Source organism: Rhinolophus ferrumequinum, chromosome 13, assembly GCF_004115265.2.
Source record: "Rhinolophus ferrumequinum isolate MPI-CBG mRhiFer1 chromosome 13, mRhiFer1_v1.p, whole genome shotgun sequence".
Classification (NCBI taxonomy): Eukaryota; Metazoa; Chordata; class Mammalia; order Chiroptera; family Rhinolophidae; genus Rhinolophus; species Rhinolophus ferrumequinum.
This window is the reverse complement of record NC_046296.1, coordinates 50,411,399-50,433,808: the sequence shown is the minus strand read 5'-3', so window position 1 is coordinate 50,433,808 and position 22,410 is coordinate 50,411,399. Positions and strand designations below refer to the sequence as shown.

At 44.9% G+C, this 22,410-nt stretch overlaps 1 protein-coding gene across 3 annotated transcripts in view; it reads right to left on the bottom strand.

The window, feature by feature from the left end:
- Nucleotides 1-22,410, bottom strand: part of GALNT14 (polypeptide N-acetylgalactosaminyltransferase 14) — a 189,474-nt gene that overhangs the window by 103,108 nt on the left and 63,956 nt on the right. Inside the window, exon 1 of one of the 3 annotated variants that reach the window (XM_033124227.1) lies at nt 21,256-21,492. The exons of the other annotated variants lie outside the window; for them this stretch is intronic. The gene's annotated coding sequence lies outside the window, so the exon portion shown is untranslated. Of the gene's footprint in view, nt 1-21,255; nt 21,493-22,410 lie in introns of those variants that run through there. 3 annotated transcript variants of the gene reach the window in all.

Here is a 22,410-nt window from a genome sequence, read left to right as displayed (position 1 = left end):
TTTAGACCAAAAAAGCCACTAATATTCAAGCATCCTGAGAAAGCATGTACAGAAACCCCCCCCCCCAAACCAGCGAGCTCCAATTGTACAATTCTAATGTAAGAATGGAGTATCCTATAACGGAGATAATCTGTGTTCTGAGAATTTAATGTTGTAACTGTCAAGTGACTACAAGTCCTTTTTCAAAACTGTTTACATCTCAAGTCCTGTCTTGACACCATGAGATCACGTAACAGGTACACGTCTGGATGGTCACTGGAGTCCCATCAGGCGACCGGAGGGTACAAGCAGCCTCAGGGTTGTGGAGCAAGTGCAATTTCTCCCTGCCTCGCATGACCTCAAGTGGGTGACTAGAAACATTTACACAAGAAAACACATGACTTGAGCACATTTTCACTCTCAGGTGATTGGACCATCAGTTTCAACAATCGCTATGAGATGAAATACAGTATCACACGTGGTAATGAGGAAATTACATCTAGACTCGCCGAAGTGATTGACTCATACTTTTGATCCAGTCCCCCCTGCACTGCCCTGAACAATTCTTTTATTAGCCTCTCATCTACCAATGTCACCTGCACCTCCTCCTCCTTTGCTAGTCACTTCCTGTCCCCCGCCCCCGACTCACCAAGTTAAAGAAACCATCCCCAGTTACAGCTTGTTGGCACACACTCACATTAGGGTCCACCCAAACAAGATGGTGTGGAGAAAAAGGAAGTCTTTACAGGCTTTGCCTAAGCCTTGAAAATAGCTGCCACCCTGAGAATCCTATAAAGAAATGGGCTTTGGGTGCAGGATTATTCCAACTTGTCAGGAGAGGTGGAGGCTTCCCCCGGGCCCCTCCACACCCCTCTGTGTGTGTCACAACACATGGGTCGCACACACAATACTGGGGTAACATGTTCTTTCTCCAAAAGTGTCGTCCTGTTTGGAGCCTCTGTGTCTGGCATTGCCCTGCACCCTCTGCCTTCTCCTCAAGGGACTCCTTGCAGCTGCCACACTAATCTGCCAGAGACCTTCCTTTACTTGGAAGGAGGCGTCTTTGTCCTTCAGGAAGGCCATACAGGAACCATGGTGGGATTCTGGGAGGAACACCCAAGAACCAGACTCATGGATACGAAGGAGCCCTTGAGGCCCACGGTGATGACGCAGGCTCCCCGAGGTAGGTGACCAATCAGGTTTGAGCCCAAAGCCCTAACCTATGAAAGGGATTTTCTTCTGAAAGTCCTCTGTGCCCATGGTCCCTAGAAAACTGGTAGGGATGGCTAGATGAGAACTCACCTACTCAAGATACCTCCCAGCCACCAACATCCCAGAACTTTCATCCCCACCTGAGCCCAGGGTTGGGAATGAGAAAGTGAGCGGGGGACGGGGGGGGATGGGGAGAGTGGCAGGGAGACTACAGTGCAGAATGTCCTGGACAGCAGGCAGGGCAACTTTCATTTCCAGGCTGTAAGAAATAGATGAAGTCGGCAGTGTAGGGTAGCTGGGCCTGACTTCTACTGCTTCTACTTTCCCAGTGCCTTCCAAGGTCAAGCATATTAAGCAGCATCCTAAGGGTCACTGCAAGCCAGTGCACAACTTGATTCTGCAATCTTCCTGCCAGGGAAGCTGCTGAGAACATTCCCCACACCACCTCCACCCCCAATTATCTCTTTCCTGCCCAGGAAGCCCCTTCGCAGCACAGCTTAGCACCACTGATGAGCCACTGAGGTCCTATCAACCTCCCACAGATCTGCTGTGAAGAGCAGAAGATGAGTCCTACACTCAGAACCCAGGAAGCGCTGCCTTGGGCTGCACTTTGCTCAATGCTGGAAAAACAGCTGGGCTCTGTGGGAGAAGACGCCAGGAAAGGCTGCATCCATGCCCTAAGGGGACCACTGCATCAATCAGCTCCCAAAGCAGCCCTGAGTTTGGGGGGACCTGGAGTCACATCCCACCCCAAGTGTATGCCATACTGTGATCTATGAACACCCTTGGGCTGCGGAACAGACTGGGTATAATCTGGCCAGTGGCACATGGGTAAGGGGACAGATGTCAGTGCAAGAATCAGGTCTCCAAAATGAGCTCTGCTGGCTCAAGGGAGCTGGTCCCTCGGGTGCTCAGGCTGAGTCACTGAGAAGCAAATGAGCTCTTGAGGCTCTAGGGTACCTCTGATCTGCCGAGCATTTTCCTCCTGCTTCCTGGACAGGGCTTCCTACCAATTTGTCACGTGTGGCATGGCTCCTACTTGCAAAACCCAATGTACCAGAGGCGGGACAAGATGGGTTCCCCGTCCTCCCTGGTGGCCTCCCTCATGATCCTGACACTCTTAACAGCAGAAGCACAACAGAGTTTCTATTTCATAAGAAAGAGCAAAGAAATCTCAATGCAAGAGTGCAATTGTCCCAGTTCTCTCTTCCAAAGCCAATCGTTTAAAATGAACAGAGTTGCCTACATTTCCTTACTCGTGAATTTCCAGTTAAATTCTGATAATGCTGTTTTGTTTCCTTCATTTTCTACGGGAACTCCTGTGTACAGTTCACAGATACACCCTCATCTCCCGTCCTGCTATCTTCTCTCTCTTTTCAGAGGTAATGAGTGCAACTCTGGGAAACCCTATCCTGAGTTCCTGGTACCGTCACACCCTGGCCTTCCTCTGCCCCTAACCGTTTCGATTTCTCCACTGGCTGAGGCCTTGCCCACCCAACCCTCATCCCGCTTCTCTCCCTCAGACAGGCAAGTGATGCCCCAATGTTAGTTCTGGCACTAATTTCTCTCCAGTGCTCCCTCCCGTGTTTCCAACTATCTGCTCAACATCTCCGTTTAAATGTTCTCACTGTTGAAAATGCATGTCAGAAACTGAGCTCATTATGATACTAGCAAACAAACCCTCATACTCGTCAACAGTTGAGTATTCACAGGGGGCTTTTATGCTTATTTTACACCCATTATCCCATTTAAATCATACCCCAAATCCTGAAATGCAGGCCAGGCAAGCACTGCTCTTCTCATTTCATGGATGAGGGAAGTAGGGGCTCAGAACTGTCTAAGATCAAATAGCCAGTAAAGTATGGAGCCAAGACTAAAGTCCTTTTTCATGCTTTCTAACTTTTCAGATCAAAGATCCAAAGAGCCATCAAACCCTACAAAGTCTTCTTTGCTTCCTAAACCCTTTTCTGTCCTTCCATTGCCATGACTAGACTTCCGTCCCTAGCTGGCTGGGTCACTGCAGTGGGCTCCTGCTTCACCCTACCAACTTTTTCTTTAGTCTTTATAGTAATGCACAGAACACTGCCTCCAAATAATGCCCACCCACACCAAATAACCTCTTAGTGCACATCTCATTTTGTGACTCTTCTAGGAGAAAGTTTCAAGGACCCCTCCAAGCCCACACTTCCAAACAGAGTGCAGGGCCGAGCACCAATGCCCTTCACAAAAGGTCCCAATGTCCTTTGCAGCCTTGCCTGGCCAGTTCCCTGAGCTCTGTGTGGCTATTCCAGTGACTGACTTTTGATCTTTTTCTAAGTCTTTTGATGGTTTTTATATCCTCTACTTTATTTATTTCTGTTCTAATCTACATTAATTTCCTTCCATTTGATCTGCCTTTTCTAATTTCTTAAGGTGGAAGTTTATTTTACTGATTTGAGATCTTCTTTTTAAAAATAGGATGGATCTTGAGATTATTATGCTAAGCGAAATAAGTCAGACAGAAAAAGTTGAGAATCATATGATTTCACTGATATGTGGGATATAAAACTGAAAATAACAAAGGAACAAGACAATCAAATAAAGAAACAAAAACTCATAGACACCGACAATAGTTTAGTGGTTACCAGAGGGTAAGGGGGGAGGGGGGTGGTACATGAGGGTAAACGGGGTCAAATATATGGTGATGGAAGGAGAACTAGCTCTGGGTAGTGAATATACCATGTGATATATAGATCATGTATTACCAAATTATATATCTGAAACCTATGTAACTTTACTAACCATTGTCACCCCCATAAACTTCAATTAAAAATAAAATAAAAAATAAAATAAAAAGACACGTATACAGCCATAAATTTCTCTCTAAGCAATGATTCAGCAGCATCCCATAAGCTTCGGTTGTGTTTTTATTTTCATGCTTCTCAAAGTATTTTCTAGTTTCCCTGTGATTTCTTCTTCTAATCCACTGGTTACTAAGGAATATGTTGTTTAATTTCCACATATTTGTTAATTTCCCAAATTTCCTTCTATAACTGATTTCCAGTTTCACTCCACTGTGGTTGGAGAAACTACTTTGTATAATTCCAATCCTTTTAAATGTATTGAGATTGTTTTATGAGCTAACATGTGCCCCATCCTGGAGAAAGTCCTATGTGCACTTGAGAAAAATGGGTGTTCTCCTTCTGTTGGGTAGAGTGTTCTATGGATGTCTGTTAAGTCTAGTTGGCTTATAGTGTTCAAGTCTTCTGTTTTCTTGTTGGTCATCTCCAGAGATCTTCAATTCTTTATTGAAAGTGGGGTACTGAAGTCTCCAACTATTATTGCTGAATGCCTATTTTTTTCCCTTCAGTTCTGTTACTGTTTTATGTATTTTGAAGCTCTGCTGTTAGGTGATTATATGCTTATATTTGTTATATCTGCCTGAAAAGCTGACCCTTTATCATTATAAAATGTTCTTGGTCTCTACTAAAAATTTTGTTTCAAAGTCTATTATGTCTGGTATTCGTAAAACTTCTTTTGGTTATTGTTTGCATGTTATATCTTTAACCATTCTTTTAGTTCCAACCTATTTGTGTCTTTGAATCTAAAATGTGTCCTTTTAGATAGCATATAGTTGGATTGTTTCTTTTAAATCCATTTGCCAATCTCTCTGCCTTTCGATTGGAGTATTTAGTCTATTTAAATATAATGTATAATTGGTGATAAGGTAGAATTTATGTCTGCCATTTTGCTATTTGTTTTCTATGCATCTTATTGCTTTGTTCCTCTATTTTTCTATTACTGTCTTTTGTGTTAAATGGAAGTTTGCTAGTGTACCATTTTATTCCTTACTGTTTCTTTCTTTCTTTCTTTTTATTATTTTCTTAGGGGGTTTCCCTGGAGATTACGATTAACATCTTAATTTATAACCATCTAGTTCAGATTAATTCTAATTTATTTTCAACAGTATATAAAAACTTTGCTCCAATATAGCTCCATCCTTTCCCCGTTTCATGCTATTATCGCCATATAAATTACATCTTTATGCATTATAAGTCTATCGACACAGTTTTATAATTATTGCTCTGTATAGTTATTTTTTAAATCAAATAGGAAAAGAAAAGAGTAACAATAAAAATAAAAAATAAATAAAAATACATTTACACTGTAGTAATTTTTACTACTGCTCTTTATTTCTTTGTGGATTTGAGTTACATCTAGTATTCTTTCATTTTAGCCTGAAAGAACCCTCTTTAGTATTTGTTGTAGGGCAGGTCTTCTACCAACAAATTCTCTCAGTTTCTGTTTATCTGAGAATGTCTTAATTTCTCCTTCACTATTTTTTTTAATTACAGTCAACATTCAACATTGCAGTAGTTTCAGTAATACAGCATAGTGCTTAGACATTTATATAACTTATGAAGTGATCCCTCCAATAAGTCTAGTACCCACTAGGCACCATAAATAGTTATTACAGTACTACTGACTATGCTGCACTTTATATCTCCATGACTATTTTGTAACTACCAATTTGTACTTCTTAATCCCTTCATCTTTTTCAACCAGTCCTCCAATCCGTCCTCCATCTAGCAATCATCAGTTTGTTCTCTGTATCTATGAGTCTGTTTCTGTTTTGTTTGTTCATTTATTATGTTTTTTAGATTTCACATGAAATATAGTTTTTACTGAATATGAAATGCTTGATTGACAGTCTTTCTGTTTTAGCATTTTAAATATTTCATACCACTGACTTCTGGTCTCTAAGCTTTCTGGTGAGAAGTCAGCTGTTAATCTTATTGAGTATCCTTTATATGTGATAAGTCTCTTTTCTCTTGCAGCTTTAAAGATTCTCTGTCTTTGACTTTCAACAGTTTAACAATGGTGTGTCTGAGGATTTCTTTGAGTTAATTCTACTGGGAATTCATTGAGCTTCTTGTATGTGTAGATTAATATTTTTCATAAATTTTGGGAGATTTTGGACATTATTTCTTCAAATAGTCTTTCTGTCACTTTCTCTTCTCTCTTTCTGGGATTCCTATTATGTATGTGTTGGTATGTTTTATGTTGTCCCATAGGTTTCGGATGTTTTGTCCATTCTTCATTCTTTTTACATCCTGGTCCTCAGAGTGGATAATGTTAATTGATTTCTTTTTAAGTTTGTTGACTCCTTCTTCTGCCAACCCAAATATGTTATGACTATACTTTTAAACTCCAGCATGTCTATTTGGTTCGTATATATATTTCTAACTCATTATTGATATTCTCTATTTAAAGAAACAATGTTCTCATACTTTCCTTTAATTCTCAGATGTCCCCTAACTCACTGATGGATCCTCAGGTCTATTTCCTTAGTCCTGTCATATATGAGGTGGAGAAGGGTCCGTCTTGGAGGAACTCTTCTCATTTAGCTCTACATTATTCCTGAAACACAGGAGGGTAACTTAAAAGATCACGTTTCAGGTATGAAATAGAGGGAAAAGCAAGCATATCAATTCAACACTGATGTCTTTGCCTGTTAAATGCCAAGAACCACATTTGGCATCATGATTCAATGATACATACAGAGTCCTAGAACCCTGTACTAAAAGAGATTTCAGTAGGAGAAAGAAACAGCCAGGACCATCAATAAGCAAAGGCAACATCTGGAGCAGAACCCACCTGCCCAGATAGGCCATGCTTTTATGTCACTTAGGTTATGCACTTTAGTAGATGTTTATTTCAGTCTCTGTTCTGTTTTGACTATAGTGCATTGGTAATATCAATACTGTCTGGCCATAGTTAGGAGTTTGAACAGCAGATAAAGGTAGCAAAAGAAGGGACCAACGTCCGTGGTCAGTTCTCTGAGGGGCAGGCCCTCAGGCACAGCTAGCCTCCTCAGTAGTTATGAGGAGGCACAAGCTTCAAGAAACAGAGACCCATATGAATGCTTAAAAGACTTTACTTGATATTCCCTTTATAAAGCTTCACATGAAAAATTTATTTTAGAACCAAGTAATAGAAAAATCTTTGCTTCTCTTAAAAAACTGATTGTGTCTACTTTTCTGATAATAGAGTTATGAAACCACATCTCCCTTTTCATTTTGACAAGCAGAAAGCTTAGAGTCAAACGTGAAGCTTAACTATAGCAATTATAGTTACTGCAACTTCGGGTGCTTTCCCTGGTCCAAATTCTTTATTTCTATTTCTATACTGTCATGAATTTATGACATGTGTACTTAGCATAAATCCCTTTATTAAGATGTGTGACAAGAAAATCATTCTGATATCAATTATTTTTTGGAAATACTGAAAAAGGCTAAAAGAACAAGAATTATTTTCCCTCTCATCTAGAGGAAGTTTGAGAATGTTCCCTGAAACTGAGGTGGGGGCTGATTTCTGGAGGTACCGTGAGGAGTGGAGGTGGAATCTCTTCTCCTTGCAGTGCCCTGGAACTATGGAGGCTCTCAGAAAGGACCTGCAGCCCAGGCCCTTGAGCTCTCTTAATGAGGAAGCAGAGGAGCCATTGGTCTACACAGATCCTCTGGGCTACGATGTGACCAGTATGGACCCCAAATGCATGAGTCCTTCCCCAGCCCTTCAGAACTGGTGAGAAGCCTGAGGCATTTGTACAATCCTCAGGGAGTGGTTGGAGTCGGGGGTTCTCAAAAGACAGACTGAATTTCCTGCCAGCTCAGCAGGTAGAAGCTTGGCATTGGTTCAATTTTACAGAAATTTTAAAAATGTGACATTTCTTGCACCCTATTTTGGTGGCCAGAAATTCATACCTGCCACATGGGATATAAATAATTGAATGAGTAAATAAACAAACCAAAGGCCACAGTGCCTGGGATGAATTCCCAGTTTGCTGTGTTTCCACCATGAGGGCTGTGCAACCTTGAAACACAAGAGTTAATGGAGAACTCAGCACTTAGCACAATAAACACCGTCTGTGGGGACTACATGGGAAGGAATGGAGGTAAAAAGCCAAGGATAGTTTCAGCCTTCACAAAACTTACAATTTAATGTATGCAGCACATGTCAACAATAAAACATTAATAAGAAAAAGCACAGCCATACAGTTGTGCAGTATAATGTTATCACACACTCCCTACACATCAGGCATGAGAGAGAGGTAAGGATGAAGACAGCAGGCAAGAAACGTATAGGCTGGTGAGGAAGATATGAGCAGTAGAATAACAATACACTAGAAGAGGGAGACACATTATAAAAATGATTTGCATGAAGTGTTAAGGAAGGTCATTTCTGCCAGAAAAAAAGAGAAGGCTTCAAAGAGGAAGAGGCACTTGGGCTGGTCTCTGAAAATGGAAAGGATTTGAGCAGAATAAGGAAGACAGAGGTGCACTGCCGGCCAGGGGTGAAGAAGGGGCAGGCTCACACCTGCTCATGCTCAGGGCCACAGGGGAGTGGGGAGTATTTCATCATGGGTGCCCCTCATGGTGCATGGGGATGAACGGATAAGTGGTGGTGAAAATGCCAGAGAAGCACATACAGGTCGGTCAGACAGGTGTTAGATACCATGCTCAGGTGTTTAGATTGTAAGTTCTAGCTAGATAAGTTGATGGAGAGATTACAGATCTTCGAGCAGAGAAGCCTCATGAGAATAAAAATGCTCCTGGTAGCTTCCTTGAATAGCTGAATGTGGAATGAATTAGAGAACACGGATACAGTAACTACTGTTACTGTAGTTACGGATACAGTAACTACAGAGAATAGGGTTAAGAAGTCCATTAAAATGTCTTGGGCACTTGAATAGAGGCAGAGGGTTATAACAGAGGCAGAGGGTTGTGGAAAGAATGTGGGAGCTGCAAGAGAGTTTACAGATGTGAAGAAGTGACAAGCTAGGGGGAGGGGAGAATGAGAAGGACAGATATGAAGAGCTGACTCTGAGATTTCAGGCATGTGTGAAACAGGGAGTACAGGAAGACAAGGATTTAGGAGGAAAATGATAAGCTCAAATGAGAAAACACTGAGCCTGAGGTCTCAGTGGGCCCTCTGGTGAGATGCTTAGCAGGTATCTCTTGTAGAGAGACATATTATACGAGTGTGCACTCAGTTTTACATTTATAACCTGATCGTACAAAACTGATAAATTAGTGGAACTCCACAGTCATCTAACAGAAAGATTCTTCACCTTACAAAAGCATTAATAACAGGGTACTTTAAATAGTTAGCTCCCCTGGTGAATAAAAAATAGGCTTTAATATTTTTTTGAAAGGTGACTTACACCTCTCTTTTCAAAAACTCATCTATTGTGTTAAGTAAAGCATATCTATGTATGAATATGGAATGAACTGGGAGACTCAGCCAGGTAAAATTAATCAAGTTAGATGTCGTGAACGAGGTGATCAATCTTAAAGGGAATACTGAAAAAGTGGCATTTGAATTGGTGAAGAAAGAAGATCGAGGGCTCAAAAGGGGTGTGGTATAGTCTCACTGGGATGGATAGCCTCCCATATTCTCCTCACCCTCTCCCATCCCAGGGCTGGAACCCGTGGGGCTGGTTGGGTGGTGGGGAATCCAGTTCCACCTACAGCTTTCTCCATCTCTGTTGATGGCAACTCCATCCATCCGGGAGGTGAAAACCTTGGGGTATCCTTCCCTCCCTTCCTCTTTCATACACCCTGTGCCCAATCTACCAGGAAATCCTGGTGGCTCTCATTGGAAACATATCTAGTATCTGCCTCTTCCCAACACCTCCACTGCTACAACCATCTTCATCCAAGCCACCATCATCTTTGGCCTGGATTATTTCAGTAGCTTCCTCATAGATTCATTGCTTCTGCCCTTGCCCTCCCAAAGTCTATTTTCAATACGACAGCTAGAATGATCCTTTTTAAAGGACAAGTCATATCATGCCATTCCTTTCCTCAAAACTCTCCAATGGCTCTCCATTTCCTTCTGAATCTAAGCCGAAGTCCTTTTTTATGGCTTACAAGGCTCTGCATGATACAGTTCTGGTTACTGGTCTCACCTCAACTCTTCCTTCTCCCCACTACCCTCATCCAGCCCACTCCATTACACTCTGCTGGCCTCTCGTTCAAGCACTCCAAACACACTCTTATCTTGGAGTCTTTGCTATAGTTTTTTCCTCTGCCTGGAACACATTTCCCCAGATACCTGCAAAACTAAATCCCTCCCTTTCTTCAAGGCTGTGCTCAAACCTCACTTTCTCTTCCTCACTCTGTGAAATACTATTGCCTGCCCCTCTTCAATACTTCCAATCCCCACCACCCACTCTCCTATTTATTTTTTACAGAGCACCTATTTCCTTGGGACATACTAAATCCTTCCCCTATTGATTATGTTTGTTATTTATTGGCTAACTTCCCGTGCTAAAATAAAAGCTCCATTAGCGTTCTTTGTCTGTTTTGTTTTGTACCTCGCCCATTGTAGCTGTTTGATAAATAACGTAGGAATGAGTCAATGAATGAATGAGGTGCAGAAGAAAACAATGATGTGCACAGTCAAGGGCGTGGGGAACCACAGCTCAACTACTCCAGCCAAAAGTGCTGTACTTGGCGATGGAAGACAGAGGATCTAGTCCCTGTGGGGGCCACAGTCTGGCTGTGTGGCTCCAGACAACGTGGGAAAACTCTCTGGGATCCTCCGCTTATTAGGAAGGGATGGACCTGGTGACTTTGTTTTTTTTTTAGTGCTTCTGCAAAATTACTTACTTCATTCAACAAATATATATTGAGGGCCAACCACATGGTAGGTCCTGCGTATGTCAACGTTAATAAGACACCACACCACACTGGTCCCTCCCCACAGCCCAGAGAGATCAACCTGTAAGCAATATGATATCAGACGTCTATGCCACGGAATCATAGATACCACAGTGATGAGATCAGTGGTGGGGGTGGGCCAGGGTAAGGGATGGCCAGGAAATGGGCCTACAAGACTATCGGGGGTCTTCCTGTATCTTGGGAAACAGCAGCAGACCCACTCTCTCTGAGTGCTGTCAAGTTTCCTGACTGCCAACTTCATGTACTGTCCTCTCTAACAACAAAGAAGTAGCAACATATTATAAGACCATTTAATCACTCAAAGATCAATTTTTTTCTTGTAATTGTTTCTTCACGTTCCCATTAGGAAGCCTTTTAGAGGCACACATTGTTGGGAAAAGACAAGCCTTTTGTCCTGAAACATCAGCGTTCCCAGAAATATTTGGAAGGGCTGAGCAATAAAATAATGCACTGCTCGTTTTATCCTGCAATGGCATTGAGCTTGCAAACTCAACACACTGCCCTCCTAAAATAAACATACTGCACAGAGCTTGCTTTCCCTGAAAACACAAGGTTCACATTCCAATCAAGTAATGTCGTCCTCTTTTGCATTCTCGATTATCACTTACTGACAATACCACCATCTTCATCAGGACATTGATGTATTAAGTGTCCTTTGGTGCCTAGGATGTAATTCAGAGCAAGATAAACAGATGTATGGTCTCTCCACTCTCGAAACATGTACTTTGATACTTCCTATTAACAGTGCACAAACCCGAAAGTGTTCTTCTAGAAAGTACATACTGGCTACACCCTATCGCAAGGGCATTTCACCAGTCAGAAATATGGGGTGTCATATCCATCAAAGGCATTGGGACTTTAAACCACTATGTTCACAGGAAATCACCATCTAGCAATCCTTCAAAAAGGGCTTCCTGTTGGGAGGTGGGGAGGCAGATGTCAGGAGCCTTCTGCATCCTGGGAGGAGAATGATGACCAGGTTGCTCAGGAAGAGGGATAAATACACAGTGCAGGCAACGATGGGACTACTGAAATGTCTGAGCAGCCCCCATGATCGGGCACATTCAGGAAGACGAGAAAATTGGCCCACACCTTTTGCTTGGAAGCCATAGCCATGAGGGGACCGTTCTATGTCTCAGAACACAGGGCCAGTTGAGGTTTAACGACCACCACAGTGCCACGCTGAGCTCAGACATGCCAGTGAGGAAATACTAGCTTCCAAACGCCACACACCTGAGTTATCCAGTTACACTTGAAGCCCATTAACCAAGACTGAAAGTTTTTTCTACTTCTTTTCTTGGGGAAAAAAAAAATACAAACACAAATCCAGGAGGAACTTCCATGATCCTTCCTCCGTTTTGATAAAAGGCTTGTCATTGGCCATTTCTCCCTGTCCCCTGTAATAGTTTAGGGTTTCCAGGCAGGAATTCCTGCCCGTTCTCAGGAATTTTTTTCACTTCCCCATTCCCGAATCCCGAGAAAAGTTGGTTGGGAAATCGGGAAAATCGGCTCCTTGAGCCCAGGCGATTGGCAGTGTCGGCCATCATTTTGTGGACATGATTCATCACGGAGAACAGAAAACAGTGTGTATCTTGGGATTTGGGAAGGGGAAAATGAAAAAAATTCCTAAGAACGGCCGAGAATTCCCGCCTGGAAACCTTACCTGTGGTTATCAGGAAACTCAAAGCAAAATGTGAAACTTTCCAACAGAAACCACATAAGACCTTTGAAGGCCATCTTTGTCTGCTCTTAAGTTCTGACTCTTCTTACCCCCATCTCTTATTCTGTATCATCATGTTTTTATTGCTATATACGTCCGTCCTATACTTTGTGCAATAAAGCAGAGAATGATAAAAATAACAACAATAATAATATTAAATTCTTATTGAGCAAGTTAAGTTATGAGCAGTCATTGGGTTGCACTTCTCATGGATTATCTCATTTAATCCTCACAGGATTCCAATGAAGTAGGTGCCATTACTATCCACATTTAACACATAAAGAAAAGAATCAGAGCAGAGAAAGCTGAAATAACATGCCTAAGCATCAGAGACCAGGTTTGGACCTCAGACCAGGTTTGACTCTGGAGCCTGTACTCGTAGAGTCCCTGTACATATACACATCCAGGGAAAAAATATTTCGTAGGGCATTGTTTGAAAAGCTGCTATATTGATGAAGGTAGTATGGAAACTAAGGATAGCTACCTGGCTTTTGAACACTTTATAATAGAGGTTAATTGTTGGCCTACAAGCCAAATTTGGCCCTTAGATATGAGTTAGTCGGAGCCTACAGTATTTATTTTTTTTCTAAGTGAATCTAATTTTGTTCTCCAGTTCTCCACAGTTCCCGCCATTCCTCACTGCCCAGCTCTGAGTCATTTATGTCACACATTTCAAGTTCACAGGCCTTGTTTGGAATTTTCAAAATTTCTCATATCTCTCAGCTCACTGGGTCTTAAATGTCTCTATCAGGGAGGCAAGAACACAAATGAAAACCCCCTTTTGCAAATGGAGAAATGAAGCCTCAGGGAGGTTGAGCCCCTCACCTGGGCTGGGATGCGGGGAAGTGCATTGGCTGGAAATAAACTCCATTCGGGTCTTCTGCTTCCTGGTGCGAAGCTAAACCTCACAGCATAGGTCACCCTCCCCAGCAGAGCCCCAAAGAACACAGGGTGCACAATGTGGCAATCAGCACCTCTAACGAGGAGCCCTTCTCCAGAAGATAACAGCAGGGCCTGAGCACTGGCAGGAGGCTGAGCGGTGGGCACAGGATCTGAGAGGGGCAGAGAGGAGGCCTATCTCGCAGCCCCGCCTCCCCTGCCACCTCCAATCAGACCAAGCAATGCAAGGAGGGAAGGCAGGTGGGAATGTGTGATGTGAAAATCAGCACGTGGGCTGTTTCTGTGGCATGGCTTTTTTGTAGCATGGCATTATCCCTGGGGAAGGAGGTCATGCTCCTGCTGGGGAAATCCTAAGTCCTCACACCCTAGAGCCCCTCATTCTCTCGTACCTCTCCTTACCTTCCCACTTTACTCTAAGGCAGGGAGTCTACCCTAGTAGCTCAGACTCCCACATGTAGCCACTCACTGGGCTGTGAATAGCTTCAGAATTGGCTCTTCCCAAGGACTCTGTACTCTGGGATCTGATGGGCACTAGAGGTAACATTTCTTACCTTTGTATAACTATTATAAAACCAAGGGTCAGAGAGACCCAAGGTATTCTCCGTCTCCCTTCCATCTCCAAATCCACGAGAGCCTGGACTTTGAAGGGATTCTTCCTAGAAGAGGAAGGTGGACTCAAGCCAGGGTTCCCAAATCTGGCTGCACATCAGGATGACCCAGGAGAGATGTGTTGACATGCAGATTCCAGGGCCATACCCCAGATATCATGCATCATAAGCTCGGCAAGCAGGCCCTGGAATCGGCATGTTAACTACCTCTGCAGATGAGTCTGGTGCCATAAAGGGACAAAGCTGTGATAGAGCCTTCTCACGATCCGCGACCAGAAAGAGGACACTGACAGCTGGAGACGTGCTGCAGAAGCCGAGGCTTGCTCATCCACCTCATATCCAGGTGTCATTTCCCTGCCAGTGCCCAACCTATTCTGGGGAGTTGGCTCACAGCCAAGCACCAACCCCTTGGGGCTCCAGCTTAAGGATCATAATAGGTGGATTTAGAACATTTTAATCCAAAGCTGCTGAGCATGTGGGATGCCTCCAAAAACCTGACAGCCAGCTCGCAGCTGCCTGGGAGAAACAGCCCTGACACATGGGCCATGAAACCATCTGCCCTGGGCCCAGAGGGGCACACTTAGAGACAGAGATAACCGCATCACCACCACGCAGGACTCCTGCGTACATGTGCCACTCACCTGAGGTCAGAGGGTGGGGGGCAGAAAACCCGTACTGGTCCGCTTCTCTTACTTTCTATTAGGGACCACAGGTCTGGGGCCCTGCTGGCTCTGTGGCTTTTGGCTGGGGGACACAAGAATGCCAAGTTTCCTCAGAAACCTCCACAGTCCAGTCAAAGACTCCTGAATGTTCCAGGCCAGAGCAGCGCTGACCGCACTGCTTGGCTCCCAGGTTCCTGGGGGTCAGCCAGGCCGGTGCAGCTTCTGGGCCCAGGTGCCAGGGAACCACTTGGGCAGCACCCTCTCCGGCCCTCAGGTCCTGGAGCATCCCAGAACTGTGAGGTGTATGGCAGGGGCTGAGACAGGGGCATGGGTGAAGGCACGAAACAGATGAGAGGGTGGAGGTAGGTGCGCGGGCTGCCAGGAGGCAGCAGAGGCCGTGCAGGCAAGGCAGACAGCGCTCTCCTGGGGGGCGCAGGCAAGCAGGGGACCGGCGTGCGGGCCTGTGGGTCTATACAATCCATTTCCTCTTCACTCAAGGTTACAGCTTGTAAATGGCTTCAAAACAATTTACTACAACTTCTGCCTTGGTTTAAATAATACACATTTTTATTTCACTCTTCTGTGAAATGAAACTCTTGGGGTGCGAAGTATGAAAGAGTAGAGGTGGGACCCAGAGGTGGGGCAGGAGCAGATAAATGCAGCACGCACCACTGTGGGGTTTCCTGGCCTCTCAAGCACCGAGCAGTGCTGTTTACTCTGTCTTGGGGCCATGTCTTGAGCTCCACCCTTCCTATTCCAGACAAGAAAGCCAGGTCCTATGGGGCGAGGGGCCATGTCCACGGGCACAGACATGACAGGCTCGGGATGTGGTCCACGGCCCCACTGGGACATCCCCAGAGGGCACAGCCTGGGAGAGTCAAGCAAGGTCCCCAAGGAACCTAAGGCTGCAGGCAGCCTAACTCCCAATCCTGGCCCCTAGGGGCTCTGGTGGCCAGGGCCCCACCCCAAGAAGCAGCAGAAGTCAATCCCTTCTGGGATGTTCTAGTTGCCATCTAGCACTAAAACTCCTTAAGTAGAAATCATTCAGCCTCCCAGGCCTCTCACCAAATCTGAAGAGTCAGCAACCAGCCAGCTTGTTACTTTCTTTAACTAATGCCTTTCTATTTCCTGCAGAGTAAACAACTTGATTCCATTAGAGGTTGTAAAATATTTACCAAGCGGCCAGGGTGGCTTTCTTCCTTCCAGCATGCAAGAGGAAGAAAGCTCTGCGTTAGGACTGTGAACAAAGATCAACAGACATGGGTAGGGGCTTCCAGTCAGTGGCCGTTCAACCAGAGACATGAGACTGAGGAGAGGGCAGGGGAGAACTACAAGAGGTGTGGGAGAAGGAGCAAGTGGCAGACAAAGCCTGCCTGACAAGTGGAGGAACTAAATGCAACGTGGCATCCTGGACGGGATCCTGGAGCAGAAAAGCTAGTGAAAGCCAGCTAGAGTCTGGAGTTAACAGTCATGTAGTACCCATGTTGGTTTCTTAATTGTGACAAATGTTTCTTGTAATATAAGATGATAACGCTAGGGGAAACTGGGTGAAGGGTAGATAGGAACTCTCTACACTCTTTGCAACTTCTGTGAATCTGAAATTATTCTAAACTAAAAAGTTCACTTTTGAAAAAGTAAATGTGCGTCCCTTTTGGAGGTGAGGGGTTCTCCATCATGGGTGGCGGGGTCTGGGGGTAGCTCTATACCAACAGGGGGCTGCCCCAGAGAGAGCCTGTAATCACAGGCAGGTTATAAATAAGGAGAAGGGCAAAGGGGCAAAGGAGAGGGACAATCTTCCCACAGCGATGGAAGTAAAGGAATCAGGCAGGAAGATGCTTCAGAGAAGCACCTTCCTTTCCAGAAAAGTCTGCTGGACGGAGGCAGGGAAACGAACTCAGAAAGTCTCACACCATGCAGAATACTCCGGGTTCGCATCAGGCAGCCCATTGCTGGAATTCTTTTGAACCTGCCTCAGGTGGGGTGTGTGAGACCCTCTACCTAGCTGGGCATGTTTGGAATTATCACAGGCCAAGGTGGGGGTGTGTAATCTACCTGAGCAAGGAAGGGAAAGCTGGCGGTGATCACAGCGCAGCTGAACAGGCCTTTTCTAATCTCTCCTACCTTGTGCCAGCCTTCGCCTGAAGCCCCGCCCTCACCTCTACAGGAGAAGGGCGGTGGGTTAGGTGAATATAACCACTGAGGTGTGTACCCTCCCGCTCTCCTGAGCTCCTGGCCTGCTCCCACCCAGTGCCAAATTTCTACTCTGAACACAGGTATTCACACTGTTCCTTGGCTCTCTTCTCATCTAAGTCAACAGCAGAGCTTCCCTACTGTCAGGACGGTCAGAGCGAAGGCGTGGCAGTTAATTGTATGTGTCAACTGGGCTAGGCCACAGTGCCCATTTGGTCAAACAACAGATGTTGCTACGAAGGTGTTTTTTTTAGATGTGATTAACATTTACAATCAGTAGACTCTGACGCAAGCAGATGACTCTCCATAATGTGAGTGGGCCTCGTCCACATTGAAGGTCGTAAGAGAACAAAGACTGGTCTCCTCCAATCAAGAAGGAATTTGGAATAGTAATAAGAGAAGGGGAAATCGAGATGGACACTCTGACCTGGCAAACCTCCTGTAGAAAAGCCAGTGGCTCAGGCCCTTGCTGGAGAGAAAAATCCTCCTGAAAGCGCCTGACATTCCTCCTGGGTGTCCAGCCAGCTCTGTATACTTGGCACATCTGCAGACAAGCTCACTCGGGGCAAAGCTATGGGGCCCTGTTGTTTAGTCAACACCAGCCTAGATGTTGCTGTGAAGGTGCTTTATATATATATAAAATCATATATATATATATGATTAACATTTAAATCAGTAGGCTTTGAACAGAGATTAACATTTAACTCAATAGACTTTGCGTCAAGCCAGTTACCCTCCATAATGTGGGTGGGCGTCATCCAATCGGTTGACGGTCTTATGAACAAAAGTGATGCTTTCCAAAGAAGGAATTCTCCTCAAGACTGCAACATAGAAACACTGCCTGAGTTTCTGTCCTGCCTGGCCTGCCCAGTGGATTCTGAACTCAACACTGCAACATAAACTCGTGCCTGAACTTCCAGCCCTGCAGATTTTGGACTCGCCAGCCCCGATAATCACATGAGCCAATACCTTAAAGCCAGGTAACGTTAATCCAGATGACAGATAAATAGGTAGACAGATAGATGTGAGATAGAGATGATAGAGCTGGATATGATAGATAGATAGATAGATAGATAGATAGATAGATAGATAGATAGATAGATAGAGCTGAGACAGACAGAGACAAAGACATGCACATATACTGCCTCTGCTTTCCTGGAGAACCCTGACTAATAAAAGGAAAGCAGAGGGTCAGAGACACCCGCTCCATTTGCTGTCCTGTTGACATCCCTCTGTGTGACACCCCATCACCGGTGAGTCCACAGCTTCACCATTCAGTCACTGAAATAAAGAGTTCATATTGATTGTCTTAAGAGGATGTCTTTCTCTATACTCAAAAGTGACAGTAAGTGACAAACATTTCAGAAATAGCTTAGTGGACATTCCCCCCACTGCCTCTCATTTTCAACTCAAAAATAACAACACATCATTCGGCTTCCCACTCCCCCTACCCAGTCACGTGTGCCCTGGGCTGGTAAGAATTTCCTCAGTAAAGAGAACAAATGTGCCACCTGCCAAGGAGATACACTCATCAAGGTGCTGAGTTAATCTAACACAACAGAATTACCTCACTAGAACCGGATGCTAGCCCTTCTAAGTTGTCCTTTTGCCCACAATTCTCTCAGCATCAGGAAAGGAACAGCATCCATGAAGCTGCCCGGGGCCTGTGGGCTCTAAACTGACCAGGAGTTCACAGATCTGGGTTACATCCTCAGCACCCACACAATACTGTGTCCTGTCTGTCCCCCATCTCCCTGTGCTCCTGCGAGCCTCAGGTCCCTGCTCTGTGAAGCAGAGAACCCTCACCTGACAGAAATGGTGGTGGTCTATATAGTTGGGTAGGTAACATCCTAGAGGTCACACCCTAGGTGTCAATGAGGACATCCTCAAGGTCAAATGACACAGTGGGAAGTTGGGCATTTTCACTTTGGGCACTTTCAGGGAGGGGCAGCAAAGAGCAACAGTCTGCTCTTCCTAGAAGCCTGGCCCCCTAGGAGACAGGTCCCAAGGGCATCCTTCCTCCACTCAGCCAAGATACTTCTTCTGTCTGCATCCACCCCAGCCACTCTGGCTCCTCCCCTCAGCTCAACAGCCGACCCAGAGGAGCGTGTGCTCAGGGAGGTGGAAGAGAAACGGTAGCTCCATCAGCCTTGACTGCAGAGGATGGGCCAGGCAGCTGACACTTTAGAAATCAGTGGCCTCTTTTGGAGCTTCTCTGCCTTTTGCCTTCAAATTAGGCTTGCCAGACTTAGCAAATAAAAATACAGAATGCCCTATTACATTTGAATTTCAGATCAACTACAAATACATCTCATGTAATATTTAGCACATATGAGGTGTGATCACAAAATACAGTGAATGTTTAAATAGTGAAAGACATATTGCCATTGACCCACCTCAAAATACTTCCCCTTGCTTTGAACAGATTTATCCCATCGTTCTTGCCACTTTATGAAGTAGTTCCGGAAGTCCTCTTTTGTGAGTGTCTTTAGTTGTGCTGTTTAGTTGCCTTGATGTCCTGAATCATTTTGACTTTGGGGAAAAGCCAAAAGTCGCACGGTGCCAGATCTAGTGAATAAGGTGGATGAGGACACTCCATAATGTTTTTATTTTACAGAAATTGCAGTACCAGAAGTGATGTGTGACACGGAGCGTTGTCATGATGGAGGACGAAGCGAAGACACACACAGAAGAGGACTTCCAGAGCTGCTTCAGAAAGTGGCACGAATGATCGGGTAAGTGTGTTCGAAGCGAGGGGGAGTAGTTTGAGGGGGATTAATGGCAATGTGTCTTTTACTGTAATACATTTTTTAATTTAAACATTCACTGTATTTTTTTATCACACCTCGTACTTATAATTAAAAAAGTTATTCATTGTTCCTCTGAAATTCAAATATAACTGTATCCTATCTGGCACCCCCACTTCCAATAGGGGCGATCCATGACAGCGACACCACCATTGCTTGCTTAGTCACCAGCGTCTGTGCCTCGCCTTCCTTTTCCTCACAGCTGAACCCACTTACTCAGCTGAGACAAGAGGGTATAACCAGCTCCCGACAAACACCAAAGCCAAGCCCTGATGCTCCCAGCAGCCCTCACTTGGCCCCGGGCCCCAGGCTTGCATTCTACTTCTTATTCTACATGCCTGTGCTGTGTTCTGCCTGGCAGCCCCACTTTGAGTCTTGGGGACCTGCCTGATATCAGGCCCTTTGCCCATCCTTGGGTCCAGTGCCTAAACCCCAGCATAGTGGGTGAAGGGACCTGACTGCCAGGACAGTTGACCACTTTATCTTGGGTACCACCATATTCCCTGCTGGATCTGTGACCGAAGACAACTACAGCCCCCAACCCTGTGCTGGCTATAGGTGTAAACTCACCCTCCAGCAACTCAGTGTCCCTGCCTTCAAGGAGATCACACATTATTTAGGGAGACAGACAGGTAAACTTTCCTCTTCAAAGAAGTGTGACAAATCCTTCAATCCCCTAGAGTGAGCAGTCTTAATGAATGAACTTAACGACTATTCCGATTTTTTTTTTTAATGGTCTAAGACTGAAGTCACACTTACACATGCGTGGACTTACTCTGGCCTTTCTGTCAGTGTGATCAAAGATAATCTCGGTGTAGCTGGCTCCTGCTTATCATTCTGGTCTCACTTTGAATACCCCTTCCTCTGAGAAGGTTTCCCCAACTGCCTTATCTAAAGTGGCCCCAGTCACTCTACCTCCCGTCATCCTGTCGTATTGTTATCACGGCATTTATCTCTCCCTGGCCTCTTGTTTGTTCATCCTTCCTCTGCCTACAGCAGATTCCTCTCTGTCTCATTCGATGCTACACCCGCAGCATCCAGCAAAGCGCCACGCCACCGACATTCACTGCACAAACGAATGAACAAATGAATGAACAGAAAGAACAACAACCCACTGGTTTCCAACCTCCAGAGGCCCCGGAAGGTAATAAGGCACTGCGAGCTATTCTAATATATTCCAAAGCCTAACAGACTTCATCTGTTTGCTTACCCTTGATAAAGCCCCACAGGAGAAATAAAATGTCACATTTCTCTGCCTTTGACTAGAATGATATTAACTCAGTTAGAATTACTGGCTCCCATGCTAATCAGAAGCTCTAATTAGTAAATATATTGTGGTTATTAAAAGTGGGAAAACAAAAGCATCATAACATCAGCGCCATTTATTCGTGGATAACATCTTTCAGGACTGGACACCACGGAGCAAAATAAAAAGCACTAGAGGGTACTCACGGTGAAGGAGAAACTGGAGATTTCTGTCTAGTTTCTGGATGGAGAGACTGAGACCTGAGGCCATATAGAGCCACAAGCAGGAAACTGGGCCAGAGTTCTGCCTAGTAAACTATCTGAGCAAAGGAGGATGAGACTCAGCCGTGAAAACACTGCTCGTGAAAGAAACCATGCTCTGGAAAAGGAGTAATTTAAATGAAAGTGGAAATTATCATTCACAGCACAGATACTGTGTATCTTCAGGCTCACTGCTATCAAATGGATTGTCCGCATAACACTGGCAATCTTCAGAAGGGCTAATGAAAATTTGGAAAGTGTACACCCATTAGCAAGGCACCAGCACACTGCTTTTTCATTATCCTAATATTTTAAAAGCATGGATGACATGGGCACTTACCCCTTGGAAACTGACCTTTAAATAGCACTTTAAATGCTGGGACTAAAGGTGCTGGATAAACCACAGACTTGTCATTGCACTTGATCAACTGCTTGGCAAAGTTTCAGGGTCGAAACAGAATAGTCCAGGGCAGCTGAGACTCCAGCTGCTGGAGGCCAGGGGGGCCATTATGCCATTATCTGCTCTCTGAGCCCTGGCCTGCCCTGCCACCCGAGTTTCTGTGCCACCTATTAGCAGTGCGCTGGGTCCTGGAAGGGCCTCGTGTTGTAATGAGGGCTTTGAGCTGGCTGCCGGCAGAGGAGACAGGCTCCCCAAGGGCCAGGCCGTGGCTAATAGTGACCCCTGAAAAGACTTTCCGGTGGATCTGCTACTTCTCCTGACTTCCAGCAGCGGAGGATGAGACCCTGCTCAGACAGTGACTGGCTGCCTTATTTCTCTTACGAAAAGTGGCCCAGCCAGAGAGGACAGCCTCTAGTTCTGCTGGACAGGAGCGAGAAGAGACCTATATGTACAATGTGAAAAGCCAGGATTCTCCTCGTTTGCATGTTTTCATCCAAACCGAGGGTAGCTTGGCTTAAAACTTAGAGGTATTCTTGAAAATTCAATCCAAATTTTGAACTTCAGGTCTAATTAAAAGCCCCAAGGCACAAGCAATCTAAAGCAGTGGTTCTGGGTCTCAAATATCAGTGTGCCCCCAAGGAGTTCATAAAACACAGATCTCCAGGCCCTGCTCCCAAAATTCTGATTCAGTAGGTCTGGGG